Raw genomic sequence first — 23,641 nt, forward strand, 5'->3', positions numbered from 1 at the left:
GGGGCAAAACTGGACCTTCATCTCCGGCGTGTGGGGAAAGAGATTAAACTGTTCGGGCGCCATTATGTGGTAAATAAAATATCACGCTCTCATAATTTCAGAATATCAATAGGATCATGCATAAAGCAAGAGGCTGAGTCTGTGGTATCAGGTTCTAAAAGGGCTTTATTCCAATAACTCGAGTCAAAGGGAGAATATTTCCATCACCAAAATTGGATCTGGAAAGGGGCTCAAAAGTATTCTCAATATTCTCAAAACATTATTCACAGAGTACAGTATATATACATTTCTCAATTGTACGTAAGCAAAAGAGCAAGAGAGAATGAGATAAGAGCATGTGGGCGTGTAAGTAGGCGTGAAGGTGGGCGTCCATGTGGACGTCCACTTGATGATAATGGGTAATTTGTCATGTGTGGGTGGATACCTGGAGAATCCTGCAATGTCAGCAGAAATATTTGGCAGAGATGCGTGCGCAGTCGCATGACGTGTGATAGACGTGCAACTAGAGGGAGAAAGGGACTTGACATTTAGCTCTACATGTGGAGACAAAAGTCTGGGGTTATGTCAACCTAATCCCAAATCATATCTAATATCCTATGTTTAAAGAACTGTGTTATCCAAAAAGAAAGGTCTCTCGAACAAAATCTATTCTATACTGACTGTGAGTGCGTGTACAAGCGTCTAAGTGTCTACACTAAATGCGAGGGGGTAGGAATATTCCATGGTAACAGGGCTATGAATTACTTGCATGAGGACAGAGAAGCCGGGCCTTTTGCTCGGTAGCTGGAAGAATGTTTACTTAAACTACTAGACAGGAATGCATTGGATAGGGAGCGGAGCAGATAATCACAAGGTGAAATACAGTTCTTGGCAAGCAGACAGGTCGAGTCAGGCACCGTTAGCCGCGCAGGGAGTAGGACAAAGTTCATGGATACAGATGCGAGCTCAGACTGGAGCTTTCAGAGGCAGAAGGCAGGAAAAGGCTTGATGGCAGAATCAGGGCCTACTCGCCTGGACTGAAAAATAGCATAAGTGAACCATATAAAGCCGGTGGCCTTTCGTACTTAGGAATGGAATATCCGGCCCATTCATGGCGGATCTGAAAGAGGACATGTTAACGGTGGACGCACATGTATTTGCGTCTTCATAACTGGAACTGGAGGGAACATACATGTACTTGTGATTTATACATGAAACCGTTGGGGTCCAAGATAGGGGACATAACTGATCATAAAAATCCATATTTCCACAGTGTATACAAATGTGATTTGTATGCTATTGGTACTTTTTCACCCTCATTAAATGTTAAATAGGTGAATCCGCATTGACCCGAAATTATTCGGATCACTAAATTGCATTTATTTACTTGTGTTTGTAAGTGATTTGTTGCTAACATGTTAGCTTGGAGTGAACGCAGGATGTCTGTGTGTTCCTGTGTCCAATGTTTTGTTTAAAAAATCAGGTTAGATTAATTCGTAGAGAAATGTAACCCTTTCTGCTTAATTTAGAATGTAAGTTCTCCCAAAATGTAAGAAACCCAAGATGAATTGTAAATTTTCAGCGTTTTTTGGAGGTTGGAGCAGCGCACACTTTTCTAAAAAGTTAGCTGCCAGGCTCTTGTCTTCACTTGAACGCTCATATCCTAGGAAAAGGACATTGAGATGGGCAATTCTGGATTTTTAAAAGTTGAATTTATAGCCCTCAGAGGCGAAGCCCAGTATAATGGTAGTCACCCTGTTCAAGTGCCTATCTAGGTCATCATCTGTCAGATAGATGTCATCGACATATGACAATGCCTCGTTATCATAAATTTGTAGTAACTCTGTTACCCTTGCTGAGAATAACCCCGGGCTGTTTTTGAACCCTTGTGGGAGTCTACAAAATTGATCTGTGTCCCCATTATTGAGAAAGCTGTTAAGTACCTGCTTAAAGGTGCTATGTTTTGACAAAAGAAACCATTTGAAATGTCCAATGTGGTTTTATATTTTTTAAGCACAATGTTATTCATTAATGCTGCACTATGTGCATTTTGCACTGGAAATGTTTTGGAACAAGTGTTCAAGTGTCTGTAATCCAAAACTAGATGATATGTATTATCTGGTTTGGATACAGGAAACAAAGGATTGTTCACTGAGGAGGTGCATGTTTCAATCACCCCTTGGTATTCAAGTTGATCTAAGATCTCCTTGACCTGTTTTAGCTTCTTGCCTTAGTGGGTACTGCCTTTGTGCAGTAGGTTGATTTTTTAGCTGTATTTTGTGGTGAGATGAGTCCTCATCCCATTCTACATGATTTCTGTATAATGCTGGGGCCTGGGCTACTGCCCATTTCCTGGCGTAAGTATATTTTAGGTGAATTGCAATATGGTTGGAGAAGGCTGGCATAATGATGTTCTCGCCATGTGGGCACTGCCTGACAAATTTTGGTGGCTAGTCCTGTTCTGCTAGAAGTATATCATAACCCTTTAAAAGTTTCTCCCAAAAGAGTGCTTTCACTTTTCTTGGTATGTCTCCCTCCATTCTGAGTGTTATTTCATATAACTTTTGTGGAGTACTAACCCTGGTGTCTACAGTCTCTACTGTGATGTACTCATTCAAGTCCACTATCTCCAGATGTTCCTTCAGGTTCTGGCGAGCTATTGTTACTTCTGCTGCACTGTCCAGCATTGTATGAGCCCATTCTCCGTTCTGAGCTGTGTTCTCAGTATTCTCGGAATGTCTGATCTTCAGACCTGCTACATTCTTTTTTGTGAATTGAGGTTTTGGTTTATTTTTCTGAACATGTTGATCGTCTTTGGACTTCACGCGTTCTTCTTTGTGATCTGGCCGTCCTCTTCTTTCTGATGTCTGTAACGATAGCTGAAAGGTATGAGAGGAACGTGTATCAGTATCCTGATACCTGTCAGGTTTTCTTAAAGTATCCTTATTCCTGAGGTTATACCTCCTTTCAGAGGGCTCCTTTTGAGGAGACCTACCTCGGGATTGAGAACGTGTCTCTTTTGGATTTTGTTTATTAGTTTCCCACTTCTTTTTAGAAGACAGTTTTGGCTTCAAAGGTTTTCCACCCAAACTGTCTCTGCCTAATTCTGCATAAGATTTTTCTATTATTCTAGGTAGTTCATGTTGATGTTCTGTTACATCAAATTCCCTAAGCGTTGGCGGATCACCACTGATGCTGCCTCCCCTTTAATATTAGATAATATTATTGTTGAGACCTGGTCGAAGTTTTTCAGTAATTTCATACCTAAATTCAGAGCAGGCTCTGCCCCGTATTCGTTTTGAATTTGTTTCAGGACATCTGGTATTACTGCAATTGACGGAACACCATGTTTTTTAGTATAGATGGAAGCAAAGACTGTGCCCCAAGTGGTGAAGTCTTCCAGTTGTGGTGTGATCCCCATTGACAAACAGATTGTTAGGTTTCTGTGTTTCTCATAAGCGTTAGTATTTGGAAATACTGCTTCGATTTGAGTAATTTTTTTAGCTATCCAGAATGGAATTTGTTCACGTTTTGTGGGCATTTTAACCATGACTGCGTGTTAAATCTGTGGAGTAATTTTCAGTGTATACCTTTGTTGAGGGGTTTGATTTGGAATGGTTATTGGTGGTTGGACTTTGAAAGTCCGCATGACATATTGGACTAATTGTCTGTAAATTTTTATTAACTCTTGTAGTTGAGTAAGTAGTTCTTCATCTGACATTTCTTCGATGTCAGGATGAGGTGTGTAGCCGGCTAAAATCGGCCATGTTGCTCCTGGTCTAACTAGTGGCCCGAGCCTGGTAATGTTTTTGTGATGTTTTAGGGCGCCTATAAACCAGAGATTATGCTCCTGGTATATGAGTGGAATTTCAAAATCCTCGAAAGGAACATATTCCTCAGGTGGTTCATCTTCTTTAAAGAAGTGAAATACTTTAGTTACTGTATTTGATTCTGGGAATACAATTCATGAATAGAATATCTCTGTCTGAAAGGATTTGTGTGCCTCTGTCATGAAAACTGCTCTACCACCTCTTGCTGTTAGGCCGCGTTTTATACGTTTTAGAGTGATGGCTCTCCTTAAGTTTGGAGGGATGTTTATAACACCCTCATCGGTTGCATTTAAACCTGTAAAATTAAAAGCTGTTACGACTGGATCAGTCTCAGCATTGTCCCCATTCTAGGACATTGTTTTTGAAAAATGTAGAACAAGTTTCAAGGAAACAAAGATAAGGTGCACAACTTTTTTGGAACACTGTATCCTTCAACGTTGAACAAACCAAATAGCTAATATATAGGATTCTTGTCCTATTCAGCTTTGGCGGATACTTAACCCTACCCACTCCAGACATCTTATGGAGTATGTGAGTAGGGGTCTCTGAGAAAAGCACCACTGAGTTACTCGGTATTTAGCGTTAAATTAGTGCCTTACCAAATGTTTTGGCGCCATGTTGTGTAGTTCCTATTTCCCTAATAGGTTCTGCGCATTGGAATAATATACCCTATAGATTTGGCATAGGACTGAGGTCAGTATGCCCCTATCGAGTATATTAAACTTAATTAATTTGTACCAGCTAACTCAAAGGCCACTAGAAACTCCTTGTAAACAAGAAGGGATTAGTTTCTGGCAACCGCATAAACATGACAACTTTGTTTCCCTTCAGAATCGGAACACTCTCAGAATCGTGGAAACAACAGATAACAGTTTCACTCAGCCAATCGTGCATGCTTAGTTTCTTCAGAGTTACACAGAAAGAATAGATGGCGTTTCAATAAAAGGATTTATTGAACAGTCTTGTTTCTCGTGTAAGAGATATGAGCTGTTACAATCACAAGACAGTATGCTAGATATATTATGTACAAAATAGAAAGGACAACGGAACCCTACTCACTAACGGAACCAGGGTAATGGTTATATAAAGGGAAACAACGGTTCCTGTGGACTCATAAAAATGATTCAAGCAATATAATTTGCACAATTGCAATAAAAAGAAGGTAGAATAATGTCAGAGGGCAAGGAACCACCAACACATTTATACAATTATGACTTGTTTTATAAACACAACAGACGTATTATATACATTGTTTAAATTTACAATAGAACAGATATTTGTGCACTGTGTCCCAAAGTGAAAAATGGAACCTAATCGTAAGTGACAGGGTGTATATTTATATACAAGGTTTCTATAAATCTTAAAAGGCGACCATTCTTGTATGATTTCTTTGTGAACAGCAACTGTATATAATAATACACGCTGGGCAATGGTTCGCTCTTTCAGCTTGTCGACGGCGTTTCGACCCTCTATCAATACGGGGTCTCCTCAGGACTAGTGATGCAGGGACATCTATAATGAAATAATAAGAGCATAAGGCCCATGTACCGGCACAAATGCGAGAAATAATCAAAAAGGGGACATGGAGCGTGAATTACCTGGATTGCTTAATCCGCAGCCTCGTGAACTTGTGATGTGCTACAAGTGAGAAGTGACAGGGTATTACTCACAAGAGGACCTGTCCGGGTACTGCCGGGTGGAAATGGGAGAGAAGGAGAGTATGGTTAAGGGAAAGTGGTGAGACAGGTGCTCTTACCCAGTGTGAGGAAAGGCTGGCAGTCAGGGGTACGGTTTGGCCGACTGGCTCTTTACATCAACTCGCTATAGCCATAGCGGTATGGTTAATCCCTGGTAAGTTCTGGAAACAGCGACAATGCACTGTGTGGGTCTATGGATTTAATAAAAGGGGGAGGTTGGTTTCCAGAGAAGGCGGTGAGCGTAAGGTATTACGCTCTTTAGTTATAATTGTTCTTACCTGGATAATATTCTGTGCGCGATGAATCACAGCATCTGTTTTCCCAAGCTGCGTGAGTCAGCTTCAAGGATGGTACAATGACAGTGATCACTTTGGAAGACAGCTACTATATGCAGTGTTTCCCGCCATTTCTGCATGGAGAACCGGCAGGCCTTGCTAGGGATAGGGGAAAACACCGTTCAATCCGGTGCTCGGTATCTGTGAAGGATAGAAAGTAAAGAAAGACCTCCGTGTTCTTGTGGCACAAGTATAAATGCTGCACTGCTGTTAAATGCAAGTGATATTGTGAGGCATGTAATATTGTGAGGCATTAACTAAATTCTTATGCAAAGGGAACAGAATATATTGGCAAGGTGGTACATGATCATGATCAAGGACAGTATCATAATTACATTTCTCATTAGTCATCATTTACAGAGATCATATTTTTTAGAGAACTTCATATTACATTACATATGATTTGGTATAAATAAACCATTTGTTAGGAATAGTGAGAGAGATAAAATTAAACAGTGAACATTAAAACACTTCATATTTCATACCATGGCATTTCACCTTTGGTTCTGGATTAGTACACGAATAAACAATATTGAGTTCTTATTGGAGGGTGGTGACATACCCCCTCCATTCCTCAGCGGAGTTAAGACCATCATCTATTGAGTTGACCCTGTCAATCCAACGACACTCATTGCATTGTAGTATGTGTGTAATGTCACCTCCCCTCTCTGGTAGAGTAGCGACATCAATTACTTGCCATCTTAGTTCGTCTGCAGTGTGATTTTTCTCATTATAATGCGACACCAGAGGGGCATTGGGAACCGATCTACGTATGCGACTACGGTGTTGACTAATACGTGCTTTAACCGGTTGTTGCGTTTGTCCAATATATGGGAGTCTGCAAGGACACCAAATACAGTACACTACATTTCGTGTGTTACAGTTGGAAAAGGTTAATAGATCATTCTTGACATTGCCATGTTCAAATATGGCAGTGTTAAACGTGAGATCACAGGAGACACAATTGCCGCATTTGTGATGCCCTTTGATTTTGGGAAGGCCCCAAGCGCTGATAAGTGTATTGGTATTGTTAATCTTGATATCTGTGGCAGATCTGACAAGATGATCTTTGATATTTTTCCCTCTCTTGTATTCAAATAGTGGTGTCTCTATTGTGGGGTCAACACTTTGGATTATGTTCCAATTTTTTGTGATCAGGTTGTGCACTTGATTGGTGTGAGTGCCAAAGGTCGTAACGCATACAATCTTTTCAAGATTTGGTTTGTTCTTTGTTTTTAGCAGTTCCTCTCTAGGGCAATGCCAGGCCTGTTTAAGTGACTTCTTCACTAGTCTATTTGGATAACCTCTCTTGACTAGTTTCATTCTTAATATTTCAGCTTCTCGCATATAGTCAGCTTTATATGTGCAGTTACGCCGCGCCCTCAAAAATTGGCCAAATGGTAAGCCTTCTCTTAAGGCAGTGGGATGTTGGCTGCGATAAGATAGAAGGGTGTTTCTTTCAGTAGTCTTTCTGTGGAGGGAGGTGTAAAGTGTGCCACTGTCATGGTTGATATTTAAGTCTAGAAATGCTATACTGGATTCATGTACCATGGACGTGAATGAAAGATGAGTTTGGATAGTGTTGAGGTATGTGACAAAGTTTTTAAAGTCAGTTTCACTGCCTGCCCAGATCAGAAAGATATCGTCTATGTACCGCTTCCAACATTTACGTGCCGATTCCAATCCGTTAAAAACAATTTGCATATGACTCGTATCCGTATATTTTTACATACGAATCGTACAAGTCCCGTACAACCGGTGAAGTACGATTCGTACGTGAAAAATACATACGAATAGCTGCGGGAAAAGGTGTACCAGAGGGAGCCGGACAGTTTTACGTACAAATCGTAAAACTGAAGTCCGAGCGCGCAAGTACGATCCGTACTGACCTTCCGAATACACAAGCGTATGGAAAACGCCCCGTACGGAGCGAACGCAGTACCACTCATATCCGGGTAAACTTGTGCCCGGGATACGAGTCGTACAGCCCTCCCCTCCCCCCGCATATGTCAGCACCGTACCCCCGTATGTCAGCACCGTACACCCCCCCCCATGTCCGCTCTGTACCCCAGCCCCGTACGTGTACGCGCCATACCCCACCACCGTAGCCCAGCCCCGTACTTGTACGCACCGTACCCCAGCACCGTACCCCAACACCGTACCCCAGCCCTGTACTTGGATGCACCGTACCCCAGCCCCATACTTGTACGCACCGTACCCCAGCGCCGTTCCCCAGCCCCGTACTTGTACGCACCGTACCCCAGCGCTGTAACCCCAGCCCCATACTTGTACGCACCATACCCCAACACCGTACCCCAGACTCGTACTTGTACGCACCGTACCCCAGCACCGTACTTCAGCCCCGTACTTGTACACACCGTACCCCAGCACTGTACCCCAGCCCTGTACTTGTACGCACCGTACCCCAGCGCCGTTCCCCAGCCCCGTACCCCAGCCCCGTACTTGTATGCACCGTACCCCAGCGCCGAACCCCAGCCCCGTACTTGTACGCACCGTACCCCAGCACAGTACCCCAACACCGTACCCCAGCCCCGTACTTGTACGCACCGTACCCCACCACCGTCCCCCAGCATCGCGTATGTCCGAACCGTACAACATTGCATATGTGAGCACTGTACAACAACACCGCATATGTACACACCTTACATACGCGAAAACGACTCGTACAGAACCAGGACACTGTCGAACAGCACAAGGAGGGTCAATTCGACTCGCACGACACCACAAAACACGTCTACAGTAGAAAATACATCTAAATGACTGACCTGGCACATCCAAACAGGCAAACAGAGGCCCAAACTCACAACCACCTCTTATAACACACCCACCAAAATTTCAAACCCAGCCACACCCACAAATGGACCAATAAATAGGGCCCACACACACACAAACCGTGAGCCTTTGCAACAGACCCACTGCTGACAGACACCACACGCAAACAACTGCACCCATACACCTTAACTTACACACCTTCACACAACCTCCTTCACGCAGACCCCCTCTTCACATTCAGACCCACACCGTCACATTCACACCCACAACCATCCACACCCACACCCCACACCATGCCCACAGACAAGAATCCAAAGTTCACAAGGGAGGAGCTGGACATCCTTGTCAACGAAGTCATTGAGTCGAGCCGCAGCTCTTTGGAACATTGGTCACACAGACCAGCATAGCAGAAAAATCACGCATGTGGCAGAGGATCGTCGATAGGGTCAATGCTGTTGCGCCCATCAGAAGGACCAGGAATGAATGCCAAGCCAGGTGGTACGATCTGCGGAGGGCAGTCAAGCGCTAAATGAACGAGGACTACGCCCAGAGCAACATCACTGGAGGTGGGCTGCCCCGCAGACCGGTACATTACCATCCCTGGGAGGAGAAGGTGATGGCCCTGCTTCCGCCGGTGGGAGTACACGGAGTCGAAGGAGTCGCAGACCCTGGTGAGTACACAAACAACTTACGTTACATGGGGGTAATGGCATCCACACCCCAACTACACCAAATGCACGCAACTACCCCCAAGCCCTCACCGGACACAACCACACTCAAAAACAACACTCATGCCACTAACATGTCCATGCCCCATTCACAAAGCAAGGCCATGCCATGTCCCAGGCTACACGAACCACAAACACAAGACTGGATGTCCGTGATGCTGGGAGGGTGGGGCTCACAAAACACATTGTTCAACTCAGAAGCAGACACCATTGCCCTCAGCCCATATGGCCCAGATACATACCCATGCACCATGCTCAATGCACAGGGACTGGCTAAGTACTGACAAGGTAGCTGACACTTGGCCCTGCTGTAGGCAGCACAAAGCCCTCCTGTGACCACTGTACACTCAAACCCCAACACCACAAGCTCAGATATCTAGCACAGGAACTCACACTCACTGTCATGCCAGCATGCTCCACGAGGGGACAGACACATCACCTGGGAGACCCAATGCATAATCACACTACACCCAACAGCAGACCCTGTCACACACACCCATTACACAAGCACACACCCCCGGGGCAGCCAATGGATTTACTCACTCTCACAATGGACATGTGACACAACAAGATCAATCCATAGCCAAATAAGCATCCAAGCCAAAAATCTACATGTCAAACACTCAGGAGAACATATCAATCTGTCCCCCGCAACATACCCATCCACAAGTGAACATTGAGAGGAATGCTAGGCACATCCAACTACCTGGAGGAACTGTGCCAACTTGAATATGTATCAAACATGGATATCGCATGAAACAGCATTAACATTGTCTCTCTCTCACACACAGGGCAACGTCCTGGATCTCCCCCCAACAATGGGGGGGGGGAAGAATCACAGTCCCAGGCTCGGCGGGAAGCTGATCCCACCGGCAGCGATGACTCTCAACACTCCGTGGATGACCCCCAACCCACCTGGACCCTCTGGTGCCCAAACCCCTGCAGCACCTGCTTCAGGCACATCTGTGCCAACCACCACCCCCATTCCTGCCACATCCCAGGAGACACCCAGGAGCCCTGCCCGCACAGAACAACTGAGCCAGTCTGACCTGGAGGGACAAGGTTCCCCGGGCACCCAGGAGAAGGCAGACAACCCCACAAATGCCATCCCTCAGGGGTCCCGTACACCCGATGTGCCCACAACGGCAGGCCAGGCTCGTGTGGGCAGGGGTGGTGGGAGTGGAGGCAGGCGGAGGCGCGAACCTGACCAGCCAGCTGAAGGAACCAGTATGTCACACATACGCAACATCCTGGACACATACCGGCGTGACACCAGGGGCATCAGCCAGGTAGTGGAGACCCTCATAGAGATTAAGAACCAGCAGGCCGAGCAACACGCCAGTCAACAACAACACCAAGGACGGATGGAGGCAAGACTGGCATAAGCCGTTCACTCCGTCGGATCGCCGACAACATGGGCAACCCTCCCTGTGCCCCCAGGCGAAGACCACCACCAGCCACAGGGAGGGAGGAGGAGGAGGAGTCATCCGACGGAGCATCACAAACATCGTCAAGGCCTGCATCTGAGGGTCCCGCGAGGAAGGTGGGTCCTCCACGGAAAAGACTGTGAGAGGCAGCGGACCATCCACATCTCCCAGGTCACCTGGCCTGGCACCTGGCCCTCATGCACAACAGCAGCACCTCATTCAATGACATTCTCTGACACATGGACTTGCTGGTCACAGTCTGAGCAATGATGCCAAACACTGTGGTCTGGACTCTGATGACTTCAAATGACAAGGATCCCATCTCCCCCTGTGAACTTTGGATTCTATGCACACTGTATAGCACCTATTTGTCCACACTAAACAGGCCCCCCACCGAGAATAAATCTAAATTTCATTAATTAGATGTTGCAGTCATTTTGCACGAGTACACAACCTACGTGTGGGGAAATGTCAAACAATGCCTGAGTGTTGAACTAACTCCCGCCATCCATACCCTGGGATCTGAGTCTGGTACAGGACACACATAGGTCACAATATCTCATACAATACAGACATGGAGCACAATACTCACCCGTGATGGCCTCAAGCTGCTGAGGGGGAGCTTGCAATACTGTGCGGACAGACCAATTTTGAAGAGTATCATTAAGGCGTAGAGGTCATGGCTCATGTGGATGTTCCCGGGGAGGGAGTACCAGGTATGTTTGGCCAGGTGGGAGAACTATGTCCTGCATGCTGGAGTACGGTGGATGTGAAGAATGGTGGCCAGGGCAAGGTTGGATGCACGGACTTGGCCCAACGGGGTCTCGGATGACAGACGTCCAAGGTTGGTTTGGGGTCTGGGGTTGTGGACTGCCTCCTGAGTGTGGGTGAGGAGTCTGAAGGTCATCCTGCAGCAGACAGTGATCCATTGCAGCTATCTCTGGTGGACGGTGATGTGGCTGGGGCGCGGGATGTTGAAGCTGAGGTGTGCAGATGCACCCTGGATGTGGACAAGTTTCCCGGGAGTTTGGATGTACTTGCTCCGTAGAGGGCGGGGCAGTAGTTGACACGGCTGTTGTCGTGGACCTGGGGGATGGTCTGCCTTTCCTTGGAGTGGATCTATCTGTGGATCATGTGCATCATGCAGAGGGTGTTGCAGCATGAGGTACAGATGCTGGTGATTTGCATGGCAAATGTGAGCGACAAATCCATGATGCACACCATCATGTGTGCGTGGCCGCTGGGTGCTTGTGCAGGGCCCTGGCGGGTGGGACACAAGGAGTTGACCCAGCCGTAAGGGGACAATCCTCAGATGATTACCTCAGTCCTGTACAAGTCCAGCCTCAGGTGGCTGATGTTCAGCCATTCAGCAACGGACCTCATGCCTTCTTGAATGTTGGCACTGGCAATGTCTGCGTCTTTGGTGAGGGTGAGGAGCACCTGGCTGTCAATGGCATACGAGCTGATGATGAGGTTGTGTGTGCATGTGATGGTGAAGAGGGGGGTCCTGGACACATTGAAGATTGACACGCTGAGAGATGATCCCTGGCCCATGTGCCCGATGACGCCACTATGCTACATGCTGAAGGCTTGAGTCCCACTCCCATGGCCTTGCTGGTGTACGGAGCCGGTGTGGAGTAGGAGGGACATGACCTGGTTGGTGTGACAGGGCCTGGAAGGTGGGGCAGCGCTGTGTAGGCAGTTGGAGTTGCACACTCAGCATGCAAAGGTGTTGTGTGTGCGCTTAGGGTATGCCTGAGAGCAGGCAGTTGATTTTCGGATGGACATTGCTTTGAGGGTGGCTGCAACATCAGACTGTAGTGTGATGTGGGTCATGCAAGGACATGAGGGTCGTGCAATGTGCAAGCTGCATGCACTGACGGTCCTGCCTTTGGCACCGCGTGGCCGCAACAGTGGCACAGACATGCTGATGACAGCCAAATGAATGGGTGGAGGGAGGAAGGGAGGAGCATCCTTGTGGCGTGTGTGTTGCCGAATTCGGCAACTTTGTGGGCCCTTGCTGCAAGGGCCGCTGCAGCAGGCGGCATGTCCTGGAAACTATGCCAAAAGTAGCACACAAAGACAAGGATGTCAGAAAGGACAACTGCAACAGGCGTATGTAAAGGAAGGAGTGTCCGGTTACCGATGGCACACCCAGAGAAAATGGATGCACAATCACCAAAGATGACTGACACAGGATCAGGAAACAGAAGGCCGAGCTGCGCACAGGAGACACACCCTCAGCAGGCGTTGACGGCCCGTTGTGGGGACCAACATGCCCAAATACATACACAACCATGGACTTCATGCACAATAGAGATTCTAATCCATGAAAAACTGCATGCAGGTTGCTAAACTACACATAGACTCATATGCACAGTCTTTGACAATTATGCCAGAGATGCCGCATTCAAAGTGGCAAGAGACCTGCATTGACAGAGATGAGGCACCTTGGAGGGTGAGGAACACCTTTATTACTCAGGCTCACACTAAGGGAAATGCATCAATATGAACAGACTCACAGCTCATTTGGCTGAGCATGTGGGACCTACACTGGACACCCCCTTCACAACACAGATGTTGTAAATCCAAATGAACTGGCACACAAGTTAAGGGGGTGAGCCAAACACCCCCTGCTGCACACGGAGAGGCTGCAATTCCCCATTGAGACTCTTATGGGGATGTCCCACACTATGTCCACCCATAGCATCCTGTATGTTTCTGAGGGAAGTTTTACACACATTGATGCCTTCATCAGAATCCACAAACCATTACAGATGACTGTCACGAAGGGTGACTATCAATTCATGGGAGTCATGCTACATGTCATGCGCCCCATGGTGAGTCGACATGTATGCATGGTAACAACATGCACAGGAGCAATCCCCACACATTCCAAGCATGTACCAACCCCAAAATGCCTTGCTGCAATCCTTACCCAAAATGACTTTTTACCATGTCCATGCATGGAACGCTGATTCAGCACACGTTGCAATACTCATGAGGAATAGCAGGAGGCCAACAATGACACGAGCAGACAACATGCGCAAGAACCTGGGGATGACAGACACACAAGAAGTCAGCGAAAAGATTGTTATCCGCATACATGGTCATTTACTCTACAGGAATAATGTTGTCACCATGCTAATTTAAAATTTAGTGTATCAGCTAAAATGTGTGGAATGACATCATCACTCGAGTGACACATCAGAACACACCTCTAAGTCACTTAGCATACAGTCAGCTGGACACACACATTGCAACACATGCCACACAAGGCTCCAAGCGTGCACACTCAGACCCAGTGACTCACCATTATGAGAAGAAGTTGCGTATGAGCTGACTCCGGATGTCCTCCTCCTCCTCACTTGCCTCGTGACCAAGCCCTTCATCCTCCACGGGTGGATGTTCCTGCTCATCCGGATCCAGGATGAGTGGCACTGCCTTCTCCACTGCCATGTTGTGCAGCATGCAGCACACGAGGAAGATTTTGCAGACCTTCGCCGGTGCATATGGGAGGGACCCGCCTGTCTTGTGAAGGCACCGGAATCGGCTCTTCAGGAGGCCAAACGTCCTCTCAATCACTCGCCTCGTCTGCCCGTGTGCATTGTTGTAACGGTGATCTGCAGCTGATCTTGGGTTGCGGAGAGGCGTCATCAGCCATGGCATGTTGGGATAGCCAGAGTCCCCTACATGGAAACATCATGTAAAGAAGTGGGTCAGGAGATGCCGTAAGATACAAAGATACCGCTAAACACAGGACAAACAGAGTATACCCACCAACAAGACATGCTCGTTCGTTGTGCAGCCGCAGCATCATTTCTTGCACCCTGCTATGCCTCATGATGAAGGCATCGTGTGCTGACCCTGGAAAACGTGCACAGACATGGGAAATCAGCATGTTAGCACGACACACCACAAGGGCATTTATAGAGTGGTAATGTTTACGGTTGCGATAGGCTACCTCCTGTGCCTGTGGTGGTACCAAAGCCACATGTGTCCCATCAATGGACCCAATTACATGGGGCATCCCTCCCAGGGCATAGAAATCACCCTTGACACCTGTCAAGGGCTCAGGAGTCGGAAAATTGATGAATTCATCCAGGTGCTCCAACATGGCTGCCAAAACATCATGCAGGACACGGCTGAACATCGTCTGTGACATGCCACCAACATCAGCTATGGTGAATTGAAATGTACTTGTGGCAAAAAAATGTAGGGCTGCCATCACCTTCATCTTGGGGGTCAGCACAGGAGGATACCTGTGTCGCGGTTGGAGGTGTGGTGCCAGCTTGGTGGTCAAGTCCTCAATCAACTGTTGAGAGAATCTGTAACGTCTTATGCAGTCACGTTCCCTCATGGCACCCAAGTCTGGCATTGGTCGGGGGACAGGCGGTGCCTTGCAGAAAATTGGAATGAATGAATAACGAAGAGTGAGAACATAACAACATCAATGTCAATGAACTGAGCACATGCTCAACTGCTAATACACATCTGCTAAATACAAAGTCTGGTCTGTGCAATACATCCAGGACACGTATGCCAGCCAGGTGATACTCCTACGAAAAGCCATCTACACCCGTTGATTGTCAAGTCTACATGACATGCCTTGAAACGAGCTGTGGGCCAGTGTAAGTGAACAGCCAGAGACATCACAGGAGTGACATACATCCACATATCTGCATTTGAAGAATGTCATCTCATACAGACAGCTGATGGAAAGCTAGACGCACAGGTCACATGGAATGTCAAATGTACAGATCACACACATTGCGATGAAGGGGTACACGTGCAAACAGACAACACACACATTGAGACGATGCAGATATGTCCTCATGTCAAAATATCACGTTCGATGCATACAGACACACGTTACGTGGGACTCCACATGTGGCATGGTGTGCGTAGATGTGTACCATGCCCATCTACACACAGACACATGTTGGATGCAGCAACAGCAAATGCAGTTGACGGAACACCAACAGCAAGCTCATGGGAACACATGACACACACATGACATAGTCACATCGGGGCATGCTGGTCGTTAAATGTCAGTTGTTAGTGTCCCTGTCCCTGGCATCAGGGGACAGTTGCGGGTGTTGGTGACTGTGCCATACCAGTGATGCTGTGCTTGACACGTTTGTACTACATGCACACATGTGCAAAGTGTGAAGGGGAAGTGTGCCACATAGTGCCTATCACACATGACATGTGTACACAGGTCATCACACATCAATTGTGCTAAAACATGAGGAGACATGTGCTATATCACTGCCTGACACACCTAGGCCCTGCACAGGAAGGACTGCAATGACAATGACTTGATGTACAGCCTTGTGCGAGTCTGAGACCTCCATTCCTTTTGTGTGCGCCTCCTATCACCAGTGTAAGCGTGTGAAACGCACCGTACACATGCTCTGAGGGCGTGTGTACGGTCCGTATCACTATAGTTGTGTTGCCGTAGGAGTACGCGTGTGTGTACGGACCGCACACACGTGTGTACGGTCCGTACACACACGCGTACTCCTACAGCACCACAACTATAGTGATACAGACCGTACCCACGCCCTCAGGGCATGGGTAAGGTCCGTACCAACATTGTAGTGGTGCCGTTGGGGTACGCGTACACGTCCACTTCCGTTGTTGCGGTACGCAGGGATTGGTGGACACGCCCCCCGAAGTGACCAGACCCTGGAGGTAATGTATGTCCTCTATATTGTATGTTTAATTTGGGTAGGGGGTATGTTTCATGCCCCTCACCCCCCCTTGCCCATGGGTGTTCTCACCTTCTGCGGCGTGTGCGTCGGGTTCGGTGCACCAGGTCGTAGGCTAGGAGGGCCGGGATGACACGTAGGATGGAGTCCATGTCTGTCCGTCGCGTACCGGGGCTCCTTTTTCGCGTCGGACTCAGGTTTCCGGCTTTTTTTAGCTGCCGTAAAAAAATAGCTGTGTGGAATGACGTAGGGACGAATCGTACTTGCTGGTCCGTAAAACGCTGCCTGACTCCGTACGGACGTCTCGTACGCGTTGTCCAGGGTCAGAATATTAGGTATTTTTTAGCCGTTCGGTGTTTTGTACAAATCGTACGGAAATGGTATTTCTGTACGAATCGTACTTGCTGTTTTACGCTCCATACGACCATTCGTACCCGGGTTTTACAGGATCGGAATCGGCACCTTAATGTTGGAGCGGTACACATTGTTGTCATTTAGGGCAAATTTGTGCTCAACATGGTCCATATAGATATTCGCCAGCAGTAGAAAGAAATAATACTGCGCTAGCATTATCTTTTAGCTATGACACATATATTCATATACATAAATAACATAAGTTAAAAATGCGAGCACTCATGAGATGCTTCTCTAACTAGTTCTACCCCAGTGTACCTAAGTGTAGAACAAGGTAAGAAGTAGGTGATGTATTCTATAGTATGGTAGGCAATAGTATGGTATGCTAAGTTTAGTATGCCAAGAGTACCTCTAGGTTCTAGTCAGCTCTATACCTTGAGAATGAGAGAGGTGGGAATCTCTTTCCGGGTTTCGAACTCTAACACCCCGCGAAGGGAGTCAGAACACTGGAAGCTGGATTTTCTGCGAGCAGGGATGACAGCGTCTCTTGTCAGTGTGTTAGGCCGAGACACGGGGTCCTCTAAAGTCGAGGTCTCATCCTATTTGCTTGGGCAAAGGAAGGTATATTTATACTTGGTAGGTGCCTTGGAATGTTAGCATTGACGTAACGTTGGGCAGAGGAAGACGTCAGGAATGAACCCTTAAGGAATAGCGGTTCATGCATAGTAAATGAGTTCTTGGAGAAATCAATAATCCTGTGCTAGGGGAACTCCCAAGAGCTTAAGGGTCTGGTTTCTAAGAACTCGTTGTGACGTTGAGGTGGACGGATGTAGGTGACCATGCCTGTATTTGGATAGCATAGCTAATGCCTAAATAAGGACTGGGATCTTATGCCTATATAAGGGCAATGCAAATTGTGCCTATAAAAGGACATGTATCAGGAAAACCTATATACGGACACCTAAAGGGGAATACAACAACCCGATGGTCGTCTATACGCTCCATTGAGCAAAAGACTAGTTATACTAGGGCACCAAATGTGATTTCTAAAATGTTAGAATATCCCTTATGGTCAGCTTGCTGCTAATACATGGCAAATGTTACGGTTATAAATTCTTCATGGATTGATTACAAATGGTGTGATCAATTTCAGAACACTTTTCCTGAAGGGGTAGGCATTCCTCTCAGTAAATATAACGCATTGGACACACAGTTACATGGCGGTATGTGTTTTATGTGTGGCACCAAAGCATACAAGGTGCTTCCCCGGCACTGGGAAGGCATTATCAGTCCACTTTCAGAACTGAAACCTTCCCTAGCAGAATCACCCAGCTCCTGAAACAACTAGAACAAAAACTTAATTCCCTAGCTAAAGACCTGCAAGTAAAGAAAGACCTCGCGATCCAGGCCAAGTGTACCCCCTACCACACCCCGGGCATGGAGAAGTTGTCTCCCCTTATAGGCTCTCCAATTGTCAGCCAACATACCTACTGGACCTCTATTTGCTTGAGTCGATCGTCCCACTGACCCCACTGAGCCCTTAGCCCCGCATCAGCTCGTGAAGCTGATGCACTGCGAATCCTACATTACAATGAACCAGAAAATGGTCTACAGGCTTCAATCTACAATTCCAGTTATTGTGGGACCTAACAGAATCCCTCAAATGATCACCTCACCCAGACCACCAGCTCAATACACCACTATTCAGACAATTGATACCACTAATAATGGTCCTAGGTCTCTAACCTGCTGTCACAACATTGGCATAGGTAGACGGAGGGAGGTTCGTACACTAACACACTGTATGTTTGTGAATGCGGGAGAATGACTACATTTCCCACAATCCTGTGTGACTGGTAAGGTGTGCGCAGCACTCGGAGGCCTATATAGGCTCCGCCTCCCGGAAGCCAGGTGCTTGTCAATCAAGTACCATGACTTGTAGCGTTGGGAGGAAGATGCCGTGTTTCCTCTGATCGAGGAAAAGGAAATCTTGCTCCTTCTACATTCCAGCAATTCCTACTGAGTCGCCACCAGGCTCGCCTGTCCTCAGCGCTAGACGAGCTGCAACGTTTCTCCGAGCCGCCACCGGGCTCGCCTGTCTCAGCGCAAGACGCGCTGCAACGTTTCTCCGAGCCGCCACCGGGCTCGCCTGTCTTCAGTGCAAGACGTGCTGAATCGTTTCTATGAGCCGCTACCGGGCTCTCTGTGGTACTCCACAATGCGTGGGGTTTTACCGTTTCCCTGCCACGTACTACGCGCTGGAGCGCGACGCTACTCGCCTGCTTTCACCAGACAGGCGAAAGTGATTCCATCAGCCTGAGCTCGGCTCGTGATACAGTTCGCGTTCAAGGGGGCTTATCGACAGAACCTGAGGAGAGCGCTATACACCACCAGTGAGCCGTTGAGAGGCTCGGATTAACCTATCTTTTCTTTTGTTTCTGCGATGGAAATAACCTCAGCCTGCAGCTCTGAAGAAAGGGCTGTGCTTCAAATGCTGTTTATCTAAGAGACACGCAGGTAAGGCGCGCCTCGTCCTACTCCTTGCATTTACCAGTGCCTTTGGCTGACGTGCTACAGTGCTAAAGAGGAACTCCTCAGCTAAGTACAGTGCTCTGTTTTTTATGCTTGGGAAGCTGTATTGCCCTTGGTGGAGACCTTGTTTATTTTTATGCTTTATTTTTGGATTTGCTTTCTGAACAGTAGAGTGAGTGCAGCCAGTCTTAAAGTAAGTGCGAACACATAGTCTTCTTATGCCTTGGTCAGTGTGCATATGGTGGTTATCCTACATGTGTTGTGCTTGTGTTTTACTACAGGGAACACGGGGCTAGACAACAGGAGTGACAAGAATAGGAGTGAAGCCTACAACTCTAAGTGTCTTCCCGTCGAGTGTTTCGCAGCTGCATCTTTAGTGTTTCCTTTATCCCTTTTTTCCCTTTCCCCTGTTACGGTGTTGTCTGTGGAGTGATACTGGTGCACACGCAGGTCGCGCCCTATATGGGGAAAAGGTTACACAGCATCCGCCATCGCTCCCGCTGTATCCGGCTTCGAAGGTTAGTGGTTACCTGTCAGTGTTGTGACAGATTGACAAGCCCACGGTTACCTACGGCCTGAGCGATGGATACCTCCACCGTGCTTACGTCTGTGTTGGAGACCTTAACCGCTTTACGGATGGAAGTAGATGCCTTCCGAGGAGAGAATTGAGAATTGAGGAATGAGATGGGTACCATGAGATGGGAGGTGGCTGGTCTATCCTGTGTGAGTCCTACCAGTGCGAGGGGGAATGGTTCCTATATTAGAGAGTGGACACTCCCGCCTCCTTTGACTTCCCGGGACACGGATCCCAGACGTACAGACCCTGTTCAGGGAGTGGGTGCACAGAGTGCAGGGCCCTTCAATTCGTTCTCCAACCCCTCCCAAGCAGGACCTTCTTCCATACACCTGATACAGCCCATGCAGCTGCCCCTTGCTCCTCCTGAAAGGTTTTTCGGGGAACCCCAAGATATTCGGAATCTTTATGGGCCAGTGTAGGCTGCATTTCATGTGCAAACCCACGGTGTTTCCTACTGACCAAGCGAAGATGGCCTTTGTTATGTCCTATTTGGGTGGTAATGCGGCTAGCTGGTCTTTCCCCCTGATAGAGAGAGATGAACCTGTCTTGTATAACTTTTCGAATTTCTGCATTGAGATGCGCAAGTTGTTTGATAGAAAAGCGCATCTATTATCCCTAGATAAACAACTGCTCACGCTCAAGCAGGGCACACAAGACTTGCTCACGTATATTACGACCTTCAACAGACTTCTTGTGGAAACCAATTGGCCTGCGGAAAAAAGAACATCCATGTTCTATCAAGGGTTGCGAGGGGAGTTGAAGGACGTCTTGGCACAAGTGGTGCATATGCCCGATAACTGCGAGGAACTGATAGACCTCACAGTTCAATTGGATCACAGACTTCAAGAGCGGAAAGGAGATAGGTACCGGACCGACGCAAGACCCTTCATAACACGCCCTAAGCTGGTTCAGGGGGAACGCTCTCATACCTCTGACAGAATAGAACCAATGTAAGTCGGTGGAATACGGGGCCCATTAAGCCAAGAGGAAAGGGAAAAAAGGAGAAGACTGAGGCTGTGCATGTACTGCGGGAAACCAGGACATTTCATTAAGGAATGTAAGACCAGAACCAAGTATGTGACCAAAGAAAACCCTGGAGCCCGGAACTTAATCGTGGTGGAGTACACCCCAGAGAGTACGGGAAACTAACGCTCTCAAGTAAGACCGAGACCCCTTGTTTGAGACCTATGGAGGAAGTGGTCTCTTCAGCACTGGCGAATACTGTGCAGACCGCAGTGGCACATATGAACCTGTGCGTTTCATTGGAGCTGCCCAACGGAGAACCTGTGGTGGTTCACGCACTGTTGGATTCAGGAGCTACTGGCAACTTCATTGATCAGCAGTACGCCCAGGAATTAGGGATCCCCTGCATAAAAAAGAAGACCCCCGAACCAGTGAAGGCGGTGGACGGTACAGCGCTAACATCTGGTCCTGTACGATTCCATACGCAAGTAATCGTGATGCAAGTAGGGGTGCACCACTTTGAGTATATTCAGTTTGACCTGATCGATGCTCCCCACTTCAAACTCATATTGGGAATGCCTTGGCTGACGTACCACGACCCTTTGGTGCAATGGGCAGCACGCACCGTTTCCTTGAACTCCTCTTTCTGTACGGAACACTGCACAAGAGATAAGGTGCGAATTCCTGAAGCCGTGGTGAATCCTGCAGGCCTACTCGCGGTGGGAAATAGCGAAAAAGTCTTGTGTTGTGTCTCCACGTTACCGGACGTATATAAACGGTTCCACTCCGTTTTCAGCCAGCAGGACGCAGGGAAGTTGCCCCCTCATAGAGACTATGATTGTGTGATCGATCTTGAGCCAGGAGCCTTCATCCCATGCAGTCGTGTTTACGCTCTGACGGAGGCCTAGACTACGTATTTACAGCAGTATCTGGATGAGTTGCTGTCCTCCGGCTTCATACGCTTAAGGTGGCTAAAGGGCTTGCATAGACTATAGAGCGATTAACAGAGTCACTATAAAGAACAGGTATCCGTTGCCCTTGATACCTGTGTTATTGGACCAGTTGAAAGGAGCCAAGATATTTACCAAGCTGGACCTGAGGGGAGCATACCATCTCGTACGGGTGCGGAGTGGGGACGAATGGAAGACAGCATTCCGGACAAAGTTCGGGTTATGAATGCCAGGTTATGCCCTTCGGACTCTGCAACGCACCCGCCACTTTCCAGTTCTTTATGGACGAAGTATTACGAGGCCTGTTGGATGTGTCCTGTATCGTCTACATCGACGACATTCTGATTTATTCGGCATCCACTGAGGAACACGTCCTTCATGTGTCTGCAGTGTTGAAACGATTGCAACAGCACACGCTCTATGCCAAGTTGGAGAAGTGTCTTTTCCACCCACCGAAGTGGAATTCCTAGGATACATCATAGGGCCAAATGGACTATGCATGGACAACAAGAAGATCCAAGCCATCGTCCAGTGGGAATCGCCCTCCAGCGTTAAGGCCTTGCAGAGCTTTCTAGGCTTTGCAAACTTCTATCGAAGCTTTATCAAAGGCTTCTCCCTGACGATACAACCGTTGACACGTCTATTAAAGAAAGGAGCTAAGTTCCTCTGGACGGACGCAGCAGAACAGGCCTTCCAAACCCTCAAAAACTGCTTTACGCACGCTCCTGTATTGAGACACCCGGATACCTCGCTTCCCTTTGTAGTGGAAACGGATGCTTCCCATTACGCCATCGGAGGCATCCTGTCCCAAAGACATCCAGACAGCGGCCAACTTCATCCTGTGGCCTACTTTTCAAAGAAAATGTCATCCTGTGAGGTCAACTACAGTATTACAGACAAAGAACTCCTGGCCATAAAAAGAGTGTGTGAAGAGTGGAGGCACTACCTATTGGGAGCTAAGCACACAGTGGAAATATATACCGACCAACGAAACCTTCTGTTCTTAAAGACCGCTCGAGCCTTAACCCCGAGACAACTCCGATGGTCGCTATTCTTCTTTGGCTTTGACTTTGTGATCAAATACCGTCCCGGACCTCAAAACGGCAAAGCTGATGCGCTTTCAAGACCAGCCCCATCGCCAGATCCCCGTCCAGATTCCATGGAAGAACCCCCTGTAATTCTTCACAAGGCCTCTTTCCCTGAAGAGATCTTGGCCTCGACGACCACACAAGAGTTTCTAGCTCAGGTAAAAAAGCAGACGGCAGGGATAGACGTCCAAGCATGGATAAACGAGGATTCCACACAACGTTCGCTTGATAAAGACATGCTATACCACGGTAATAGACTGTATGTACCACATGAACCATTACAACAACAGGCCTTGAGATGGATTCATGACTCCACGCTGGGTGGTCATCTGGGAACTCAGAAGACGTTCCAGGCTATGAAAAGGCACTTCTGGTGGGGGACTTTACAGACTGAACCAAACACTGGAACAGTACCTCAGATGCTTTACTCTACAACATGAAGAAGAATGGAGCACACTTTTGTGGATGGCCGAGTTCGCGTTTAAAATGCATAGCATTCCTCTCTGGGGTGTTCCCCTTTCTTCTGCCTTACAGGTACCACCCTAACATGCTGCCTTTTGAATAGCCAGTGCAATCCCGACACCCTACCATTCAAGAACACCATGAACACCATGCTCATCTCCGAAAAGTACTACAGGACGCTAAAATACAGTTAGACAAGGCCCAAACCCATG

This window comes from Triturus cristatus, chromosome 2_2 (genome assembly GCF_964204655.1).
Source record: "Triturus cristatus chromosome 2_2, aTriCri1.1, whole genome shotgun sequence".
NCBI lineage: Eukaryota > Metazoa > Chordata > Amphibia > Caudata > Salamandridae > Triturus > Triturus cristatus.